Source organism: Talpa occidentalis, unplaced genomic scaffold (genome assembly GCF_014898055.3).
Source record: "Talpa occidentalis isolate TD23 unplaced genomic scaffold, MPIMG_talOcc4v2.1 talOcc4.11, whole genome shotgun sequence".
NCBI classification, from domain to species: Eukaryota; Metazoa; Chordata; class Mammalia; order Eulipotyphla; family Talpidae; genus Talpa; species Talpa occidentalis.
The window spans coordinates 82,940,400-82,962,492 of NW_023601104.1; the positions used below are offsets into that span (position 1 = coordinate 82,940,400).

Here is a 22,093-nt window from a genome sequence, read left to right on the forward strand (position 1 = left end):
CCCCATACAAGCTCATAGCATCCAACTGCTTGTGCTCTTCACTGTCCTCGCTGGAGAGGCAGCGTTTCCTGGAAAAGCAGAGGCTCAGGTACTGGCTCGTGCTTCTTTATTTTTTTTAAAAAGATTTATTTATTTATGCATACATGAACTGGGGTACAGGCCAGAGGTGTGGGGGTGAGAGGATTCACCAGAGACAGAGTGGGGAGCAGAACAGGTGGATTGACTGAAATACATTGCTGAGGGGAGCAGCAGGCAAGTCAGGGGAGGTCTGCTGCGCCATGTGGATAACTCCCTGGCCAGAGATTGAACTCGTGCTGCAGTGGCTGTGGAGAGCTACATAGGTTGCATCTTAACCCCTCGTGTCACAGGAAGGCCCCTAACTAGACAGTATATTGTTTTTATTTAACATTTACTGACACAGGAACAACTATGTCAGTATTTAACATTTACTGACATACAAACAGCTAAATAATTAAATTAAGTGTGACATATAGGACTATAGAGGTGGAAACATGATGGTGATGTAGACTCTGAAAAGAGAGGATTCTATAATGGGACCTGGAAAGGTGGGTTTATCAGACAGATGAGGCAGTGATGAGGCACATGAAGGCAGAGGGAGGAATATGTGCAAAAGTATTAGAGCAGGGCCTCCCCGGTGGCGCAGCGGTTGAGCGCTGGGTTGCGAAGCTGCCCGCGGCCTCTGTGGCGCCGGATCCCTGGCTGGCCCCGGCCACCGGAGGAGGGTCCCACATGGCGTGCAGACCTCTCCTGCCGCCCGCTGCTCCCCTCAGCAGTGTACTTCGGTCCTTCTGCCTGCTCTGCTCCCCGCTCTGGCTCTGGTGAATTCTCTCACCCTCCCGCGCTTCTGACTGTACCCAGTGCATGTATAAACAAAACAAACAAACAAACCAGCAAACAAATAAATAAAGCATGCCTCTATTAAAAAAAAAAAAAAAAAAGTATTAGAGCATAAAATGATATCCTACTAGTAACATGATACCAAAGTGTAAAGATTCATCTGTAGTATTTGGCAAAAATCTTCTGCTGCTCAGTGTTGGCTTCAGGCTTTGGGCCAAGAAACTCTCAACTACCCACATCAGGGTTATTTCCATCATACCTGAACTTGACATGATCAATATTACTGTGATTGCATTTTTAGCTCCTTTTAATTAGCCTTAAAACACCAGCAATACAAAGGAATACCTTCTTCTTTAGAGCTAATATCAGAATAGTTGTGCTCACATATGCATTAAAATTCTGGATATAGTTAGAAGTAAAAATCTTGTCAGGAACATTTTTTGTGGCCAAAATTGTATCTGAAATATAAATGTGTGCTTGCCATTGTAAAAGTTAAGGGTTCCAACAATTGAAGACTGTGGATTAACTATGAAAGTACTGCCATAGATAACTAGATTAATAAACTACTCTCCATACCAAGATGCTAACCTGGCAAAATAACTTTTGGAAGAAAAATCTATCCTTTTCAAGTAGAAAATGTTTAAACAATTTTAAATTATAGTAAAGTTGGATAGGGATCAGATTGTGTCAAAATTCTAGTCTCCGCATAAGTATTTATTATTCTAGCATTTGTAACATTAAACATAAGTTTTAAACATTTAGTCGTTAATACCACTTAGTCCAAAAAATTTTAAGAGAAAAATTGTATTTGAGAAATGGGAATTCTTTCTATCTTGAGAGGATGAATTAACATTTTATTGACATTGTCACCTGAAATGTCACCCAAATGCCAAAGTCTTATGCAGTCTTATGTCCTAAAGAGTATGAAAAGTTTCAGAAAATGGAACACAGACAGAAACATGGAAAAATGTAAGAGAGGCAGAGAAAGATAAAGAGCTATTTAGAAAGACCATGTTATAAAATAACCCAAAAAGGGTGGTAACAATGAAATTGCAATTTCAGTTTATTTCTTGCTCATGGACTGATTCACAGGGAGTGTTGTTAGCAGATGGCGTGCCTCCATATGGTGGCTCAACAGCCCAGACCTTCCATATCCTGCTTTCCCTGTTCCTCTAGAGACATACCATTATGTCATTACTTGCCTCCAGACAAGGAAAGGAGTGAGGACATGGCTGGGGCTGAGGAAATACATTCATTTCTTAAAGTCTTGACCTGAAAATGATACAAACCACTCCTGATATATTCCCCTGTTGTGCATCAATAGTGAAACTTTTAAATATTTTACATCTTTAGTGTGTGTGTGTATGTGTGTAACATTTATACATAAATAGAAAATATATTTTTCCAGTCTGACAGTTTGATGGTGCAAGGATGTTATAGACTACATCTTTGTGCCCCACCCACCCTAATCCATAAGTGGAAATTGTAACCTCTAATGCTATGGGGGTCATTAGGATATTAGGACATGGAGACGTGGAAGTAATTATTTGTTGAAATAAAGTGATGTGACTAGGACCTCCCTGGTGCTGCTGGGGTTAAAGTCTCAGTGCTATGAAGATATCACCAGCCACTGCAGCAGGGATTCTATCCCCAGCCAGGGAGCTACCCACCGTAGACCTCTCGTGTCTCCCTGCTGCTCCCCTCAGCAGTGTATTTCAGTAGATCCACCTGTTCTGCTGCCCACTCTGTCTCTGCTGAATCCTCTCTCATCCCCAAACCTCTGGCCTACACCCCAGCTCTTGTATGCATAAATAAATAAAAAAAATAAATCTTATTTTTTTTTAAATAAAGTAATGTAAGTAGAAGTTCCCTGGCAGGGACAATACCAGGATCACTGAGGTGGTCTTCCCAGGGTCAGACACTTCCACTGCACTGAGGAGGTGGTGATTTCTGCGATTTCCCCAAATGTGGGTAACTAAATTGCTTAATTTCTGGTAGCGAGGGACTGTGCTCTCATACACCCCTGAGGAAAAAAAATAAAAAAACTAGAACTTACTCTCTCCACTAGGTGAATATATGGGAACATGGCTGTCTGCAGAGCAGCGAGGAGGGATCTTGCCAGGAAGAGGCCTGGCTGGCAACCCAGTTTCTGAAACTGTGAGGGGGGAAAAAAAAAAAGAAAAGGTCTGTTGTTTGTTGTTCACCCACCAGGTGTCTTTTGTTAGAGCAGCTGGAGTGATCAAGATAGAGTTGGTATTGAGAAATGGGGGACTGCTCTGACAAATGCCTAAAATTGTGGAAGCATCTTTTGCATTGGATAATAAATAAAGCTGGAAGAATTTCGAAGTACATGTTAGAAAAAGCTGATATTGCTGTAAAGGGAGTTCTGGTGAGGAATCAGAACATAAAAAGGAGAGCTGTAAAGAGAGATTTCAATGTAGCAAATACTTTATATAAATAATCAGATAGAGAATGTTGGTAGAAATGGGGATGGTAAATGACATTCTGATGAGGTGTCAGATAGAAATGAGAAATATGTTAGTGGACAATGGAGAAAAGGTACTCCTTGTTATAAAGCAGCAAGAACTTCACTGACTTGTATTTGCGTTTTATTGTTTTGCGAAAGCACTATGCTTGTGAAAATGAAAGTGGATATTTAGCTAAATGGTGGTGAGGGAGTGGTTTGATTCCACTTGAGTTCTTATAGTAAAATGCAAGGAGAGAGACATGAATTGAAGAAGGAATTGTTAAATAAAATAGAAACAGAACTCAAAAACTAAGAAAATTTGCAGCCTAGTCATATTGCAAAAATATGAATAACATGTTCTCCAGAGAGCACCAAGAGAGTGCTCCAGGAAATATTTCCTAAGAGATTTGTATGCATGTGAACCATGGATTAAACAGCCACTCCAGCAGGAAGAAGTCCAGTTTGAACTAAGCAGAAGATGGAGTGGAATAAAGCAAGACAGTCAGGTGTATATTCTATGGGAGAGGATGATATAGCAATGGACGCTGAACTTGTGGTATTCTTCAAGGCAAGTGAAGAGTGGACCAAAAGATGACTTAGGGATGATCAGGAAAACCACCTAGACTTATAAGGACTATGTAACCTCCTACTGAAGCTGTTGGAGCAGGACTGCCTGGAGCTGCAGGTGCATAACCCTAGCTCAGCAGAGTCCTAGGCAAATACTTTTCAGGTGCATGTCTACTATGATTGTCTTCATTCAATATTATATTGGTTTCTAATTTCTAATTTAACTTTTTTTGTGAATTGCAATGATTCAAACAGAAGTTTAAGAAAAACTGCCTGTACATAGGGGCAAAGGTCTTACAAAGCTCCAGTTCTGGTTACTTAAACATCTTCAGTTAGTAGTAAATAATGTCAAGATGGAGAACTATAATCCACAATGGTATTTTAACTCTTTCTTTTCTTCAGGAATCATCTTCAACAAAATTATATATTTTTTCTTTTTTTTTTAAAGCTTATATTAACATACTTCAAGCATTATATAATGCTTGATGTTATTTTCTTTGGCTGTAGAAAAAAATATGCTAAAAGTAGTCACCATCTTTCTACACAGTCATTGATTCTGCTGCATATAAGCTGTTCTATAATTATTTTCTGAACATTCAACTCAATGATATGCCTAAAATATATGCTAGTGATCACCAAATAATTCATTGCCAATAAAAATTATAACATTTTATGTACTGATTGTCCATTATATGACTACTCCTTTCACCTGATTCATTCTCTTGCTAACTTTGAGAAACCTAATAGTTTGTTACCTTTCAGCAAGTAAATAAAGCAGAAAGAAAGCTGAACCCACATTTTTTTTTTTTTGCTGAACTTGGGCTGCTATAACTAATATCATAGATATTAGGGAGGCTTAAACAACAGACTTGTTTCCTAATACCTAATAATGCCAGCCCTTCCTGGGGTAGGGTTCTGACATATGAATTTGGGGAACACAGCACACTGTCTAGAGCATTTCGTTCCAAGCCCTCTTAAATCCATGTCCTCACAAGCAAAATGCATCCATTTCATCCCAACAGCACCAGCTATCTTGTCTTGCTCTAGCATGAATACTACAGTCTAAAGACCAAAGTCTCATCTTAGTATCATCTAATTTAGATTAAGAAAGACTTTAAATTAGATATGGTTGGATTCAAGGTGGGATTCATGTGACTCCAGCGTATAAGTGTGTTTTTCTTGATTTCTGCTATAAATCTGGTACTATCAATCTGTTGCAAAGATACTGTAATAACTGGGGATGATTTGAATGCTGAAGTAGTAATATTAAAATTAATATTAATTAATGTTAATTAGTATTAAAATTAACTAATATTAATCCACTGTTATATATTAAAACCAATCACTGCCCTTTTGCAGCACATCGGACCCAATGTATCTGGGCACTGTTTTCCTTAACCGTCTCCATGAATCATTGCAATTCGTCACAAATTAGAAGTTAATAAAACAATATGCACAATGGAATAATACTTAGCAATCAAAAAAGATAAACTCATGCAATTTGCAGCAACATGGATGGAGCTAGAAGGGATCATGCTCAGCAAAATAAGCCAGAAAGAAAATGAAAAAATACCAGATGCCCTCATTCATAACAGGAATTTAGAAAACCTAAATAATGGACCAGGAAAAATACTAATTATAATAAAGTAAAAATCAAAATCAACAAGCAACTATAAACCAGAAACATACTATGGGGGGGGAGAGGAGGGAGTAGTATCAAAACAAGGGGTGTGGGAATTGTATGGGGACTATAACCAAGATGAAAATGCATACATTGTGCAAAAATGGAAAATGATGTAAAAATATATAAAATAAAATAATTTTAAAAAGAAGTTAATAAAACAGACAAAATGTTGAATGTAGATGATCCTATTAGATATGTACCTGAAAAATATAAAGTGTTTAGTCATAGAGCTTATAAAGCTTTGCTTGGGGATTACATCAATGAAAGGTCTGAGCATCATCCATCATGCATTCCAGTCTATGAGATAAATGAGTGCTCTATTTATATCTCAGTTAGTCATCTCAGAGAGAAAGTTGACATAATAATTTGACCACCACCATCAGTAGCACCTTATTGTGGGGAAGCCTAAACAAAAATTTTATTGTTGTTCCAACTGAAAGGAAAATGAATGTTTATTAAATATTGCAAGTGTGTAGTCTAGTAACTACAGAAATAATTCAGCCGCTGAGAGTGCTGAGTGAGAAATGTCTATTCTTATACAATAATGTGAAAATTTAAAAAGAACTCACTAACAGTTTGTGAAAACTTCTATAATTAATTTTGATAAAATTTAGATTTATTTCGACAAACCAGAAATTAAATCTCATTATGATGCTGCTATTTGGCATCTGTTTTGGCTGTTCTTGAATATTAATGTTAAAATCTAGCCTTTCATAGGAAGCTAAAATGTAATTGGTCCTTCCTTCCATCATCCTACCCTCACTTCCTCCCTTCCTACTTCTTTTCCTCCATCCCATCCTTCTTATTGTTCTACTTTTCATTAAGGTGACATTTGTTGACAATACTGTATGGTTTATAATATGGTTCAGAATCCCACCACTTCAGGAGTAACTTTCATTGCTAAGGAAGGCCTGGTAAAAAACAAAAAAGAAAAAAGGAAAGAAAATTGAGATATCAGAAAATATAGAAAATATCTAACTTTTAGCCAGGTACTAAAAAGTTTAGATGACCTGGTAGATCACAAAAACATTTTGGAGTTCATCTGCATAAAGCCAAATAAAGACTTTAAATTAGATGAGCTATAGAAGTAGGTATATATTATGAAAGACCCACATTCTTTCATTAGGTATTAAGGAAAAATAAGATTTTAATAATATTGCTTAGAATTTGAGGAATTTTTAAATACTCAGATTCTAATATTTTGGTCAAACTTCTATGCTAGAATCCAGCAAATCAAGATATTTTATGTTAACTTAGAAATATGCTTTTGAGTTCTAAATTTATGATTTTTCTGGATTTTCCTAAAGAAGGCCTCTGAACATTTCTGTGATAAAAATGAACATAGTATTAGAACTAGCAAAAGAAGATAGTAAAGAAACAAAAGGAAGTAGGGAGACACAGAAAACAGGACTTGGTTGAAAAAGAGAAGGAGAGACTATTTTATTTTTCTCAAGATCGTATTTCATCTCCCTAGTACTTTGTTTAACAAGTCTCCAAGACTCCCTACAGCCTTGAAAACTTCCCTGACCCGTTATTCTTTTCTTAAGGAAGTGTGCCCATGGCTGTCCCTGGTTGTTATCATTTGCCAAGTTTGTCCACATGCACACCTGCTTGTTTGTTAGCTATCTCTTTGAGTGATGGCCACTCCTCCTGCCTCTGATTGAGTGGACTTGCTTCCTTTTATGTCAATAGTTAGAAATCCAATCATCTTTTGTCATGATTTTTTGCATCCTTGGATGCAAACTCTCCTTGTCTGCTCTTTCATTGCAACAGAATATTTATATGATGGAAGATTTATATTTTGTATGAGTGTAGGTAAAATAAAATAGTCTCCCCAAATCTAGTATTTTCTAAAATGCAATCAGGAGAGGTATCAATTTGACAACATTGGTTTAAACAGCTATCTCCATGAATATTATTAAATCATGGATATAATTGTTTAACCAATATTCAGTGACTAGTAAGTATGTACTATGCGTTTTAATTAACTAACTTTGGCCACAGTTGGGATTTAAAGTATGATTTCAGATATGACCTGAAATAATGACTAAAAATGTCCCACAATTTAACATACTTTACCATCCAAAAATATATTATATCCATATGAACTTATAAAATAGTTTTCATAATATTAAATGAAGTTTAATATGATCTAATACACACTATGGGCCAATCTGATAACAACTAAAAATAGCATAATAGAATGGGTAGTTATCCATGTTAGATCCTAAATACAGGTTTAAATAGTTTTTGTAATTTTGAAACTCAAATACGTGTATCTTTGATGAAAAGAGCCTATGTCTCTGAATCAAGCTATCAGAACAAACATATGGTCCTAGTTGCCAAAAAGCGACAGTTTTGGACATTCTTCTGCATGTCTGAATGATGGCTTCATTCAACTTCACAACATCTGCTTTTGGTAAATGTCTTGTAGTCTTAGAGTTTATTTCGGAGAAGCGAGAGAATTCTGCTCAAAACAGAATTATCTATAATTTTGATGTTAAATAATGTTTACAAGCTTACCCTTTTGCATCTACAACTAAGAGATCAATTATTTACTCAAAAATAGCATTCTTCTATGTGCTAGTCTCCAAGGAATTTGGATTCCATGAACTCCTATGTTAATTATTGCATTTCACATTTCACAAGTAAACAGAGAACTGCAATATTGTGTGGTCATGGATATGATGGAACTACATACACAGTACCAAGAGAGCAGAGAGAGGGGTCCACAGCCTGAATTGAAGTCTAAAGAAATCATGTCTGGAAAAGATAATCTAGAAACAAATAAACAAAAATAGACTCAGAAACTCAAGCAAGGGGCCTTTTGCAACTTCTAGTTCAGTCTTATTTTATAGGTGAGAATTTTAATGTATAGAAAGATAAAATACAAAAATAGACTCAGAAATAGACTCAGAAACTCAAGCCAGGAGCCTTTTGCAACTTCTAGTTCAGTCTTATACATGAGAATTTTGATGTGTAGAAAGATAAAATACTATGGAACTTAATGAAGAAAGTGATCCTAGTTCTCAGAGATTAATGCCTGACTTAGTTCTTCCTTGAACCTCTGTGTACTTAGTGATCAGGTATGTGAAATTTCTCTGTTCTGAGCTGATTTCTGGACAAGCAACTCCATAGTTTGCTACTGACTGGTCCAATCATTAACAGTCAAGTGAATGTGAAATCATGTCATACAGCAATGACTAGAACCCACTCTGTTACTGGCTGATGGTTTTAAGAAAGAAAATTGGATGACCATATAGCCTTATGTTTGCCACAGAAAGGACTTTACTAGCATACTTGTCTTGAAAACCTTTTATTACCAAGTCAGAAATGTCTCCGCTACACACCAACTGGGCAAAAGTTAAGAGCAATTTCAGACAGAAAAGCAGTTCACAGTACAGAAACTATGGGTGGAAGATTTTGCCAAAGTGCCAAAAACTATATCTGTGGTAGTAAATCCACACATGAATTCCATAGATGAATGCAATAAATCACTCTATAACATGGCAAAGGGAAGCTTTTGCAAAAGCACATGGTGATATCTCATAAAAAATATATGATCTTGCTTATGAAATTTATCTCAAGATGCTTGGCAGAAGGGACTATGGGGGTGGGGAGAGACAGAGAAAGCAGATACCACCAAGGAAAGAAAGGGGGGGGGGAAGCGATAATACAATAGACCCTGAAGCAATAGGGATGACTTCTTTTTTAAATAGTGTTCATTTATTTTTTATAATTTATAATTTATAAGAGTTTTTTTTAAAGATTTATTTATTTATGCATATAAGAACTGGGGTACAGGCCAGAGGTGTGAGGGTGAGAGGATTCAGAGAGAGTGGGAAACAGAACAGGCGGATTGACTGAAATAGACCGCTGAGGGGAGCAGTGGACAAAACAGGTGAGGTTGGCTGTGCCATGTGGGTAGCTCCCTGGCGGGAGATTGAACTTATGCTGTAGTGGCTGCAGATAGCTTCATAGCAGTAAGATTTAACCCCTTGCACCACCAGGGATGCCCAAGATTTGGTTATTTATGCATACAAGAGCTGGGGTACAGGCCAGAGGTGTGGAGCGTGAGAGGATTCACCAGAGACAGAATGGGGTACAGAACAGGCAGATTGACCAAAGTACACTGCTGAGGGAAGCAGTGGGTGAATCAGGAGAGGTCTGCTAAGCCATGTGGGTAGCTCCCTGGTGGATTGAACTCGGGCTGCAAAGGCTGTGGACAGCTTCATAGGTTGCTTCTTAACCCCTTGCGCCACCAGGGAGGCCCGGGATAGGGATGATTAAAGCAAGAAAAAGCTGTTTCCAGCTTATCAGAAACAAGACCATGGTGACCATTAGCAGCAATTTTCCTAGATGGCTAGAGACCTATATTTCCACAGGTCTCAGAGAAAGCACCCAGTTAACTTGTGATCTAGACTTCTGAGATTGTTTGTCTATCACTTTCAGGGCATATTCCACTTTTCTTAAGGCTTTGTAAGAATTAATGAAGTACATTTTTTTGTAAATTAAATGCTGATGAGTATTTGTGATACAACAACAAAACAATAGATGCTATTTACTGATGCATACTGGGAAAACAAACATCATGAATATATTTACTCTATATATTTTGTAGTTCTTTGCATGAAAAGATAATTCTATAGGCTCATTGTATGATTCATGTTCTGGGTTATTTATTTTATTAAAGGAAAGGAAGAAACAAATACTCTTAGCCCCAAACAAAATTGGTAAGTAAACCTCAGAGTCTGTCCTATCATGACCTTATTAGCATAGCATGCTCTAAGCTATCCAGCAACATAACTAGAGAGCTTATGTTCTGAGTTGTAAATCTTACTACATATGCTGAGTACTATTATATAAATCTGATGATGTTTCCAGGACTGATTATAGGACCACAATCACTAAGTTGACTGGCTAGCTCTCAGTCATTTTGTTAAGAACTATATTATTATTCCTTCACATGATAAAATAGAGAGTATCAGGGTTACAGATGAAAATGAACAACTGTCAGATAAGTTAGAGGAAAAAAGTTTTAGAGAAATCACCATGTCTCAGAGGTGTCATAAAAATGAAGAACACGGAACATTAAAGTTTTCATAATTGAGCACTGTAGTTTAGATTCAATGAACTCTTCACATACAAATCTTATGCCAGTCTTTCATAGTTCTGAGAACTTCACCAAAGTCTTTTATCCTTATATTCTTTTTTTTTAAGCTTTATTTATTCATGCATACAAGAACTGGGGTATAGGACAGATATCTCGGAGGGTGAGAGGATTCACCGGAGACAGAGAGGGAACAGAACAGGCAGACTGACTGAAATACACTGCTGAGGAGAGCAGCAGATGAGACAGGAGAGGTCTGCCGTGTCATGTGGGTATTTTGCCAGCAGGCGGGATTGAACCTGTGCTGCAGAGGCTGTAGACAGCTTCGCAGCTTTGAGCTCAACCGCCTGCACCACCAGGGAGGCCCTATCCTTATATTCTTCAGTTTGTTTTTGCTATATAAAGGAGAGAATTCAAAGACTTACCCTCCATATGTGTTGAGTAAATGAGTTATTTCTATTAAAGCATCTAACAAAATTATTTTCTTAGGAAAAAAGAAAAGAAGAAAACTTGGCTCTCAATATTGTAAGACTGAGTGTTAGGTGATAGAAGTGTTCAAATCCTGGCTTAATATTTAGTAATCTGGAAATTCCACGTACAGCAGGCTGATTTTGAGCTTTAAGGGTATTCTGTAAGTTGTAAGATGAATGGCAATTATCTTTAAAAAAATTCTTCCAGCTTCTCAGGTTGGAAGAAATAAATTTTTCAATAATGTCATCTGAGTTCTCAAATTAAAGAAATAAACCACCATAAAAGTACTATTTCACTGATATATTGGGGCTAGGGGAAATATGGTTAACTGAATACATAGATAATTCAAAGTTATCATGAACATAATTATTTTTTTATTCATATTGAGGAATAAAATTTTATTCTTGATGATTATTTCAATAATAGGAAGAATAAACATCACAGAAATTTTCTTTAAGTGATTTGTCATCTTATAGGACATACAGGTCTCCACCAGAATTTGCACCAAAGACATAGTATTGTTACTAGAAGCCTAGATATTAAAATGATACATGTATTACATGTATTCAAATACACTTAAAGAAATAAGGTTATTAATAACATCAAAAAATCCCACTGAGGGGCCTCCCTGGTGGCACGGGTGTTAAAGTCTCAGCACTGCCAAGCTATCACCAGCTGCTGCCAAACTATTGCCAGTCACTGCAACATGAGTTCAATCCCTGACTAGGGAGCTAACACACATGGCTCAACAGACTTCTCCTGTCTCACCCACTGCTCCCCTCAGCAGTGCATTTCAGTAGATCCGCCTGTTCTGATCCCCACTCGGTCTCTGGTGAATCCTCTCATCCCCTGCAACTCTGGCCTGCACTCCTGTTCATGTATGCATAAATAAATAAATAATAAAACTTAAAGAAGATCTCACTGAGTGCATTTCATATCTTCAAAGAAAAATTATGTCAATGAGAAAAAAGGGAATTGGTCAGGAAAATGAACTTTCACTCATGGTTGCAGAGGTAAATATCAATAGCATCCATTCAAGAACAACTCTGAAGTTCTGCAATGGAAAACAAGAAAAAACTCCATCAGAGAATTTATGCAGCTATTGGTAAGCCATGCCTAGAGAACTAGAGTGAGGAAGTCAACCTCAAGCTAATTCTATTAGCATAAGTAAACTTTATTTTTCACTGTAGAAAATTCTAATAGGGTGGGTATCATTCAATGCGGGCATTAAATGATTAATACAAGAAAGAGTCTCACTAAAATTTGTGTCATTTCCTTAAAGAAAATGTAGCAATAATTGGCTTACACTGTACTTTTGCAATGGACTACTATTCTTTAAAATGAGCATTTCACACAACGCACCCACTACCAACTCTGTAATACTGAAGAATCCCTGACTCACTGCACTGAGTTCAATACTACAGAGTTGATAGTACATGCAGCAGTTAGAAGGTTAAACACACCTTACTATATTTGGTGCAGATGTTTTGTTTGCATAGTGCTGAAACAAGGGCTGAGGTTGCAAAGAAGATGTTATATTATGCTACATAAAATTATCCCCTTGCTCCCTCTCCAAACACACCCCTAATCTTCTGGAGACTCATAAAGTTGTAAATGGTAATTCATTATAGCAGAATTAAAAGCATTTTTGTAATTGATGTATTTTACCCTCCCTAGGTTGTTTCTGAAAGAAATAGTGGGTACATTAATTGCTGCTTTAAAAAATGTCCAGATAATAAATGCTGTTGTTTATATAGGTATGTGGTATTCCTTGTAAAAAATAGTGCCACAAATTTGCAGATTGTCTACTCAGTTATCTCAAGTCATATTTTCCTCTTTGCTAATAAGTAGTTGGCAGTGGTGAGGATATCAAAACAAAAAGCAGCAACTGGAAAGAAGGCTACTTTAGTTTCTTTGCTGGTTTCTGCTTACTATGATGAACAAACTTTGTATGAATTCTTCAAAAACAAACAAATATCAATGTTGAATCAGAAAGGTAAAAAAAAAAAGGGGGACCGCATTTTGTTCTGTATTTATGCAAATAATGTTGGAGGAGCTGGATGACTTTTTTTAATTAAAGATTTATTTATTTATGCATGCAAAACTGGGGTGTAGGCCAGAGGTGCAGGAGGTCAGAGGTTTCACCAGACAGAGTGGGGAGCATAATGGGCAGATCTATTGAAATATACTGCTGGGGGGAGCAGCGGGGAGACAGGAGAGGTCTGCTGCACCATGTGGGTTAGTTCCATGGCTGGGGATTGAAATGGTACTGCAGTGGCTGGGGACAGCTTGACAACGCTGTTTTTAACCCCTGCATCACAAGGGAGGGCCCAGGATGACCTCTTCTCGTGTCCCTCAGCATTGCCACTTCTCACCTGTCATTGCTAAATAAAAGTGCTCTCTGTTTTGATAAGTCTAACTTTCAACTCTCCCTGTGTTTGGAAATCTTCCATCACCTTGCACTATAAAAATGACATTTAACCTTATTTTGTAATGTCACTTTTGGAGACAGGTGTGTCTTATCACACATGTTAGAACACTGGATAATAAAATACTTAATGAATGTTTATTTGTACCAAATTTAGATCAGATTGCCATGCTTAGCAAGTATCATCTTAGCAATTAAACATTTGAAATAAATGTTTGCAGGAGAGTTATACTGCATGAAAGTGCACATGGAGAGCTTGAGATAAGGACTCCTCCTGTCTGTACATTTCTGATATCTTGTTATACAATATTTGGGCTTTTCAATATTTTGAGATTTTTTCCATCATCCTAGCCATCAGCAATTTTTTGAATGATATTTTTATACTTCTTTTATTTAAATTTTTTTGCGTAGAAGAACTGGGGTGTAGGCCAGAGGTGCGGGGGGTGAAAGGATTCACCAGAGACAGAATGGGGAGTAGAACAGGATGATTTACTGAAATACACTGCTGAGGAGAGCAGCAGGTGAGACAGGAGAGGCCTGCTATGCCAAATGTCGGTTAGCTCCTTGGCTGGGATAGAACTCAGGCCACAGCAGTAATTGTGCTGAGACAAACCTTGGGCCATCAGGGGGCTGGATATTTTCATCTTTTTTAGTGACAATTAAGTAAACTAGAAAATGAATCACATGGGGACATAAAATTGGGTGGTTATTCAGTGTTATCTCCACACACTTCCTCTTTTTGTGGGGGAATGAATGTCAAAGATTCATTTCTTCTGAGCTATGTTTCTGCAAGTGTATTTCCTAGGATGGATTAAATTGACCAAAAACTAATGTGAGCAATGCAAAGTATTAACAGGGTTTAAAAATCATTTTATTTATTGGTAATGGGTAGTAAAATTAGAAGTCAATTTCCATCCATAAATTAGAGGCTTATATTTTTTGACTCTTTATCAGAGTTAAGTGTGGGAGACATGTATGAATATTTCAATAAAGACAGAGTTACATTAAGTAATTGTCCAATTAATTCTGGTCATAATTTATGCCTTTGCCATTGACTAATGGTGTCCCAAAATACATGCCATGAAACTACCTTTTAGAGAATAATTGGTAACAGTAGATGGACAGGACAGTTTAAATATCTGCATATATGCACATATGCACATATAAATGAACATATATCGTATATAACATATAGGATGCAGAGTATGATATATACAATTATTAGTTCTTATAATTTATAAATAGAAACTATAATCATATTGGCTTAGAGCAGGGAAAATTCAACTTTTGCCATTGATTACAGGGGAGTGGAGAGAGCAAGGAGGAAGAAAACCATCCTACAATTAATGGGACTGTGTTTTGGTTGATGGATCTACACAGTAAAATGGGTGGTGGTGTCCTGTGCATCTTATAATCTCAATCAGAAAGACCAGTGTGTTGTCCAATGTCATTTAAGGTTATATGGAATGCATTCCCAAAATGAACAGAAAAGTGTGATCTTATTGCACCAACTTCTATCATTTGCTTGTCTTATAGTATATTATGTTCATAGCAGGTGTGTCTGTCAGATTCTGCTGAAAAACTATTGAAGATGTGTGTACACAGCTCTGGATGTTGCTGTGCACAGCTGACATTGTAGGAGGTTCTAGATTATTAAGCTATTGCCGTCGTCTCATGGCACAGATCATCAGAAGGCTGCAAAAGGAAACAGATCATCAAAAGGCTGCCAAAGGAATCTCCTTTGGTCACCTGAAGCAGTGAAATGTAAAATAAAAAATGAAGGCAAGACTCTCATTATCAACAGAGGCTAAGTAGAGCAATTTGTATCAGAATTTCCCAAAAGAAATCTAACAGAAGCTAAAACATGACCACCTATCCTTTTAAAATTTCTAGTAGGCATTAAAAACATTTTTAAGAAGTGGGTGCATTTTAGTAATATAGTCTGTTTACCCAATCAGACACATCCAACCTACCATTTTGAAGTGTAATAAATGGTTATTAGTGAGATGTCGGCATTATGTTTCCATACTGTCTTCCAAGTCTAGTCAGCATTTTATATTTTACTCCATCTCAATTTAGAATGAACAATGTCAAGTACTCAAGAGATATACATGCTGATAAGAAGTGGGGCCACTCATCTTAGATCTTTCTGCAGTTTAGCCAGAAATCAGAGGAAGGAAGACTGAAGCTATTCTTTCATGAAAACATATCATCCTGTTTGAGGGAGCATAACTAGTTATAGAGTTGGGGGCAGCAGACTTTCTCCCACCCGTGACTATAGGGGTGTTTCTTTACACAAACCTTTTCCCTTAGCAGGAGAGCAGAGGCAGCTCTCCTGCCCACTTCTGGCTCTGCCTTATCTTTTTTCTTTCTCCCTTTCCTAATGAATTTGTCCTTTTAAAATGTAAAAAAATAAAAAAAGCCCTCCCTGTTGGCCTATGGGTTAAGTCTCAGGCCTATCACCGCTATGGCCTAAGTTCGATCCCCAACCAGGGATGTAATCCATATGGCGCAGCAGACTTCTGTCTCGCCTGCTGCTCCCCTCAGCAGTGTATTTCAGTAGATCTGCCTGTTCTGTTCCCCACTCTGCCTCTGGTGAATCCTCTCAGCCCCCACACCTCTGGCCTACACCCCAGTTCTCCTACACACAAACACACACACACACACACACACAAGAGAGAGAGAATCAGGGGGCAGACTAGTGTTGATGCCAGTTTCTCATTTAGGGGAGAAAACTTCAAATTTGGGAAGAGAATATAAAGGGAGGTTAAGTATTCACCCCCAAGAATGTAAGCTGCCGTGAAGTAAGGGATACTTAAGGAACCTTAAAGCAAGGGTGTGGGGCATGGCGAAAGAGTCCTCAGGCTAGACTGAGGCCCCAGAGGGTCTAGTAGGTAAAGCTCTCTGTCTGGCAAACACTTGACAGACTTCCTGAGAACTGGATGGTTTTATAGCAAAGACCCATATTCCACACTCCTGCTCTGGCAGTGGAGATCAAATAAGCATGTCCCAGGGGACTGGCTGAGACATTGATCTTCTCTGGTCCAGAACAGGAGGGTCAAAGAGAAGGTAAACAGATGTTCTCATTTGCCCAGGGCGGTTCCTGGCTATGCTTATTATACTGGTGCAATTATTCAACATTCTTTCTGGCATTCACAAACATGTTCTGGTTCAGATGAGAAATTCTATGTTCACTCCCTGTGAGGACCCAGAAGTAAGGGATGAGGAACACTTAGAACATCCCTGACCAGTTATGAATCAAAGACAATAGATGCATTCCCAGTTCAGCAGGTGGGGAAATTTGAATTTAAAATTCTAATCCATTAAGAACAATTCGATAAGAAGAAGGAACTAAGATCACTTCTTTGTTCCTAGGTTGATTTATTTCAAGTAAGAATATATTTTTGTTTTTCCATGGCTCTCTGTATAATTTGGTGTCCATTTGAACCCTAAAGTGGCTGTCACCATTAATAAAACTGAGTAGTTTAAAGACATGTGTTCAGCCATTTAGCTGTTGCTTGCTCTACCTAAAATCTTCTTTAAATTATCAGACTTATTTACTCTGATATTACATTAAAAATATATATTTCTATAAAAAAGCAGCTCTAGATAAAATGGTTTATTAAGATCCTCACCTTATATCCTATTTTTCCCAATAATTATTGTTATATTACCTCTCACTGACCTTTATAGGGTATGAGCTTTAGGGGAAACTTCAAGTTTCCAATTAACTTTGAATGTGACCAGAGCCTTTGAATGTGACCATCCTTTATAAATGAAGGATGATTTAGGTGTAAATTTATGGCATGTAAAAGATTATATAGTTAACTGTGTGCTAAAGTAAAAAACCTAGCTATCTTGAAAGTATTTGTTTATAGAGGAACATAAACAACTTGCATTAGGGAAATTTACAAGAAGGTGGGGAATGACCAGAATGTATCTAATGCATTTATATGTGGTTATAAAATAATGTAATTTATTGTATTGATTTTCAGCCATCAAAGATACAGCAATCACAGTAACTTTACCTTCTTTTCCAAGAATACTTAGCAAGTGACTTCACTTACATCTTTAATGACTACATGAATCAGGACACCAGAATACCTTGAATTTTAAGAAATTTTTTCTACCATTTTTTGTTAAAATAATCTATACACACAAAAAGCCTCATTGTTGATATTAAGAAAAATCAATTGTTTAATGAAAAGTACCTATTAAGCAATAATAATACACAGATATCAAGGTATAATTTTGTTTTATGTTTTAAAATGATTTTTTAAAACTCTGGATATTTATTAAAGTTAGTCTCTTAATGTTCAGAATCGTTAGGAAGTTGACTTAATTAAATTAGATGGTAATATAAAAAATCATAACTTTTTACAACTTTCAAAAATGTACAGACACTCATAAATCTGAAGAGTTAGCAAAATATTTCTTAGTAACTATACTGCCAAATCAGTGTAAATAAATATATAGCAACTTTTAATAGACATTAATCATTTGGGTACTACTGAAGGTAGGTAAAATGCTGGTAAAGCATGTTATATATTATTTTTATATGAAACTTTTGATTATTTTATATGAAATTTTCCACACATCCATTAATGTGGATTACAGAGCAACAATGAATATGAAGCTCAGATGAAAAAATCATGAACATTTTGTTTTATTTGTTTCTCCTTTTCTTTTTTCTCAGATATTTTAGAAATTCCTACATAATATACTTCTAAATAAATCAGAATATATCTTTGAAAAATGACTGCAATGTTGTATCATACCCAGAGAATATTACTTGTTAGAAAATTACATTTAAAATAATTCTTACATGATCATAATGGCAGTATAACACCTAACAAAATCAACATAGTGTTTTAAGTATCATCATTATACAGCCATGGTCAATTTCCCCCATTCCACATCTACTTCACAATTTGCTCCAGTCAGGTTTTAGATGCACACATATTTTATTTGGTTGTCTCTTTATTCTAGAACATATTTATACTGACTTATTTACAGTTTGACAGAATTCCACATTCTATATGTGTACTGCATCTTATTATTACTGTTCAATTTATTCCTCTCACCATAGCATTTGGTTTAAATTAGAAGCTATAGCCAAGGTTCTATTGAAATTAAACTCAAGAAGTTGGCATGAATACTTCATAGGTGTTTCCTTGGTATGCATATTTAATCATATTAGAAAGAATGCATTATCTACCTGTCCCATCCACTTTCCTATTATGTTTAAGTGCTATCTTGAAGTTTGCAAACATATTTAAAAGTAGGAATGTGAGGCCTCCCTGTTAGCGCAAAGGGTTAAGTTGTAGCACCATGAAGTTATCCATAGCCACTGCAGCATCAACCCCCCCCCCCTCCGCAGGGAGCAGGGAGCTGACCCATGTGGTGCCGCAGACCTCTCCTGACTCACCCGCTGCTCCCCTCCCCTCAGCAGTGTACTTTGGTCGATCTGCCTGTTCTGTTCCCCACTCAGTCTCTGGTGAATCCTCTCACCCCTCCCCCCGCACCTCTGACCTGCACCCTACCTCTTGTATGCATAAATAAATCAACCTTAAAAAAAAGTAAGAATAATCAATATTCATGTGTATGATGTATAAAGTATTCACAAGCTCATTAGTATTTAAACAATTATAATTCAGGTTGCAAAGAACATTATGCATTTTGATTGAATGGTATATATCTTGAGTTTCTAAAAATAAATGCTGGCCCTTAACTTTTTCTTTCTTTTTGGTGAATAAAAGAGGGACATTGGACTAGGGTGTTTAACTATGGGTGATTTAGAGGTGGGTGCACTATGGTGGTACCTGATGAGGATTCCCAAATATTACCTCAATTAAAGATAAATTAATTAATTTTAAAAATTAAGTATGGGCTAGAAAAAAAAGAAATTTATAAGTGTATTCTAAGTTTTTGGAAATAAAAGGAATCTAGAGTAACTGAAAAGATTACTAGGGCATGAATTCAGTGTATTTTAAACTACAATAATTAAAACAGAATAGTATTGACATTATAACAATGAAACAAAACAATGTCCAGTTATTTACACTTGCTTACCTGGTAAACTTATCTTTGAGGATGGTATTACAAAAATTATGAAATGGATAAAATAAATTATTTTCAACAAAAAGTGCTAGAACAACTGGATTATTCTGAAAGAATAGTATACCCTACCTTGCATCATACATAAAAGTCAAATTAAGATGAGACATAAACGTAACTATAAACCTAAAATTATAAAATTTCTAGAAGAAACTACAGAAGTATATATTCATAGTTTTATGATAATGTAACATTTTCTTATGACTCAAAAAACAGAACCATGAAATCGATAAATGGAAAATGTTAAATTGAGAATTTTCTGTTCATCAAAGGACATCCTTTATAGGTGAAAGAGGTGAGACATATAATGGAAGAAAATATTTTTAACACACATTTTGACAGAGACCTTATATTCAAATTATATAAAGAACCCATAAAATCCAATAAAAACAAATTTGGAAAGACACTTCACAAATAAGATAACACCCACAAAAATAAGATAACCCTCAAGTACATTAAAAAGTGCTCAGCATCATTAATCATCAGGAAAATGCAATTACAACAATAATGAGACAATTTCTTCTACCCACTAAAATGGATAAATTAAAAAGGCCAAATTTTAGTGAAGACACTGAAAAAGTGAAGATCTCCTATCTCCCTAGAATGTGCTACTTCTACAATAACAACATGGAAATATGCCACTAATATTATACTTATGAAAGAAGCTACTTAAAGAAAAACAGATGCCATATGGCTCCATTTGTAAGGATTTCCCAATAAGGGTAAGTAATCTATAGGGCTATTAACTGGAATAGTGGTTATTTTTCAGGAGGGCAAGTGATTAACTAGAAAAGTTCATAAGAAGACTGCCTTAGATTATGGTCATTTCTCAACTGTATTTGGGTATACATTAAGGCACATATAAATTATCATCAACAGATGTACATAAAATCTCATGTAATGGAAACTAAGAAGAGGTAATAACTCAAGCATGATGAATGGTTATTTATCACTCAGGTAACTAAGACATAGAGAACATGTGTGCCCATGCATGTGTGCTTATATTTGGTGGGCAGCTTTCCTTCAAAAGAAGTGACTGGGGGCCTTCCTGTTGGTGCAAGAGATTAAGTCTCAGCACTATGAAGGTGTCCACAGCCACTGGAGCATGAGTTTGATCCCATGGCACAGCAGACCTCTCCCGATCTCCTCAGCAGTGCTTTTCATCAACCCACCTGTCCTGTTTCCTACTCTGGTGAATCCTCTTACCCTCTGGGCACCTCTGGCCTATACCCCAGTTCTTGTATGCATAAATAAATTAATATTAAAAAAGTGATTCAGGGGTTCAAGATTCTCCCCTCTTAAGTTTTCCAGCGCCCTTCCAGCTGTACTTAGTTAGCTTTTCACAGTTGTCAAGTTCCCCATTCTCATCTACATGAAGCTAAAAGAAGTAATAGGGGGAGGACTGAGCAAGGGTGCTTGCGATGATTTATTTTAGGAAGTGGTCATGTCTACTTGAAAATTACTCCATTTCCTAGAACTCAGGCACATTGCCAAATAAACAGTAAGTCCCCATGGGGAATATGGTCTATTTGTGGTCCAAGAAGGGGAGATCAGATCCAACCTGCCATCTTTGCTATATACAAAGCAAAGTGTTCCTCAAGGAAATCACTGTATATTTTTTTCCCCTCTTCTGACTCAAGGGTAATTTTAAACTCCATGTTCAGTTTGTGATTGGGCTGACGTCTTCACATGATCCAGATCTTTTAATTTATGAAATAAAATTCTAAAGAGTGGTGCTGTTATTTATACATACATATATATTTTTTTAAATTTAGCAACTTTGTTTTTTTACATAAAAACATTATGTTGAAATTTTTCCCAATTAATATTTTTCTATTTTTTTAAAAAAGTTAATGGTCCCTAGGTCCCCTATTCAATGTAGAAGTTAAAGCACATCTAAGTAGATTAGAGGTCTTGGTAAATAAGTTTCCTTAAGCAATCTATTTTATGTATGCCATCAGAGAATAAGCCTCACCAATGTCTCCCAGACAGACAGAAGGTTCTGGCAGATTTTCTGATTGAAAATCATATAATCCATTAATTAACACTCATTTGTATAGATATTTATTTGTCCTAGTACCTGTATAGCTTCCTTTATCTAGGTAAATGTGTGCTATAAATTCTAATTAACCATCATTTTCTTTCTCTTATACATATACACAGGATTTCTGCTTTTCCCAGAATAGGACCATGCTTCCATTTCTTAAACATGACCTGAAATTTAAATGCTAGATTTTTTTCTTTTTATGCCATCATCAGATACAGCCACCTTAACATTTGCATCATTTGCATAATTCTGCCTTGCCCTTAAGAACTCATTGTTTCTTATAGATACTTATAGAGCTATTCACATGAGTAACACAACATGTCTCTTGGGTGGGACTTTGGTAA

The 22,093-nt window shown here is 36.4% G+C and overlaps 1 non-coding gene across 1 annotated transcript; it reads left to right on the top strand.

Moving 5' to 3' along the window:
* The first annotated feature begins 2,720 nt into the window (after positions 1–2,720).
* On the top strand, positions 2,721–2,884 carry LOC119239685 (U1 spliceosomal RNA). The gene has a single exon (XR_005123960.1). It is a non-coding gene; the product is annotated as a U1 spliceosomal RNA (small nuclear RNA).
* Positions 2,885–22,093: the final 19,209 nt, after the last annotated feature.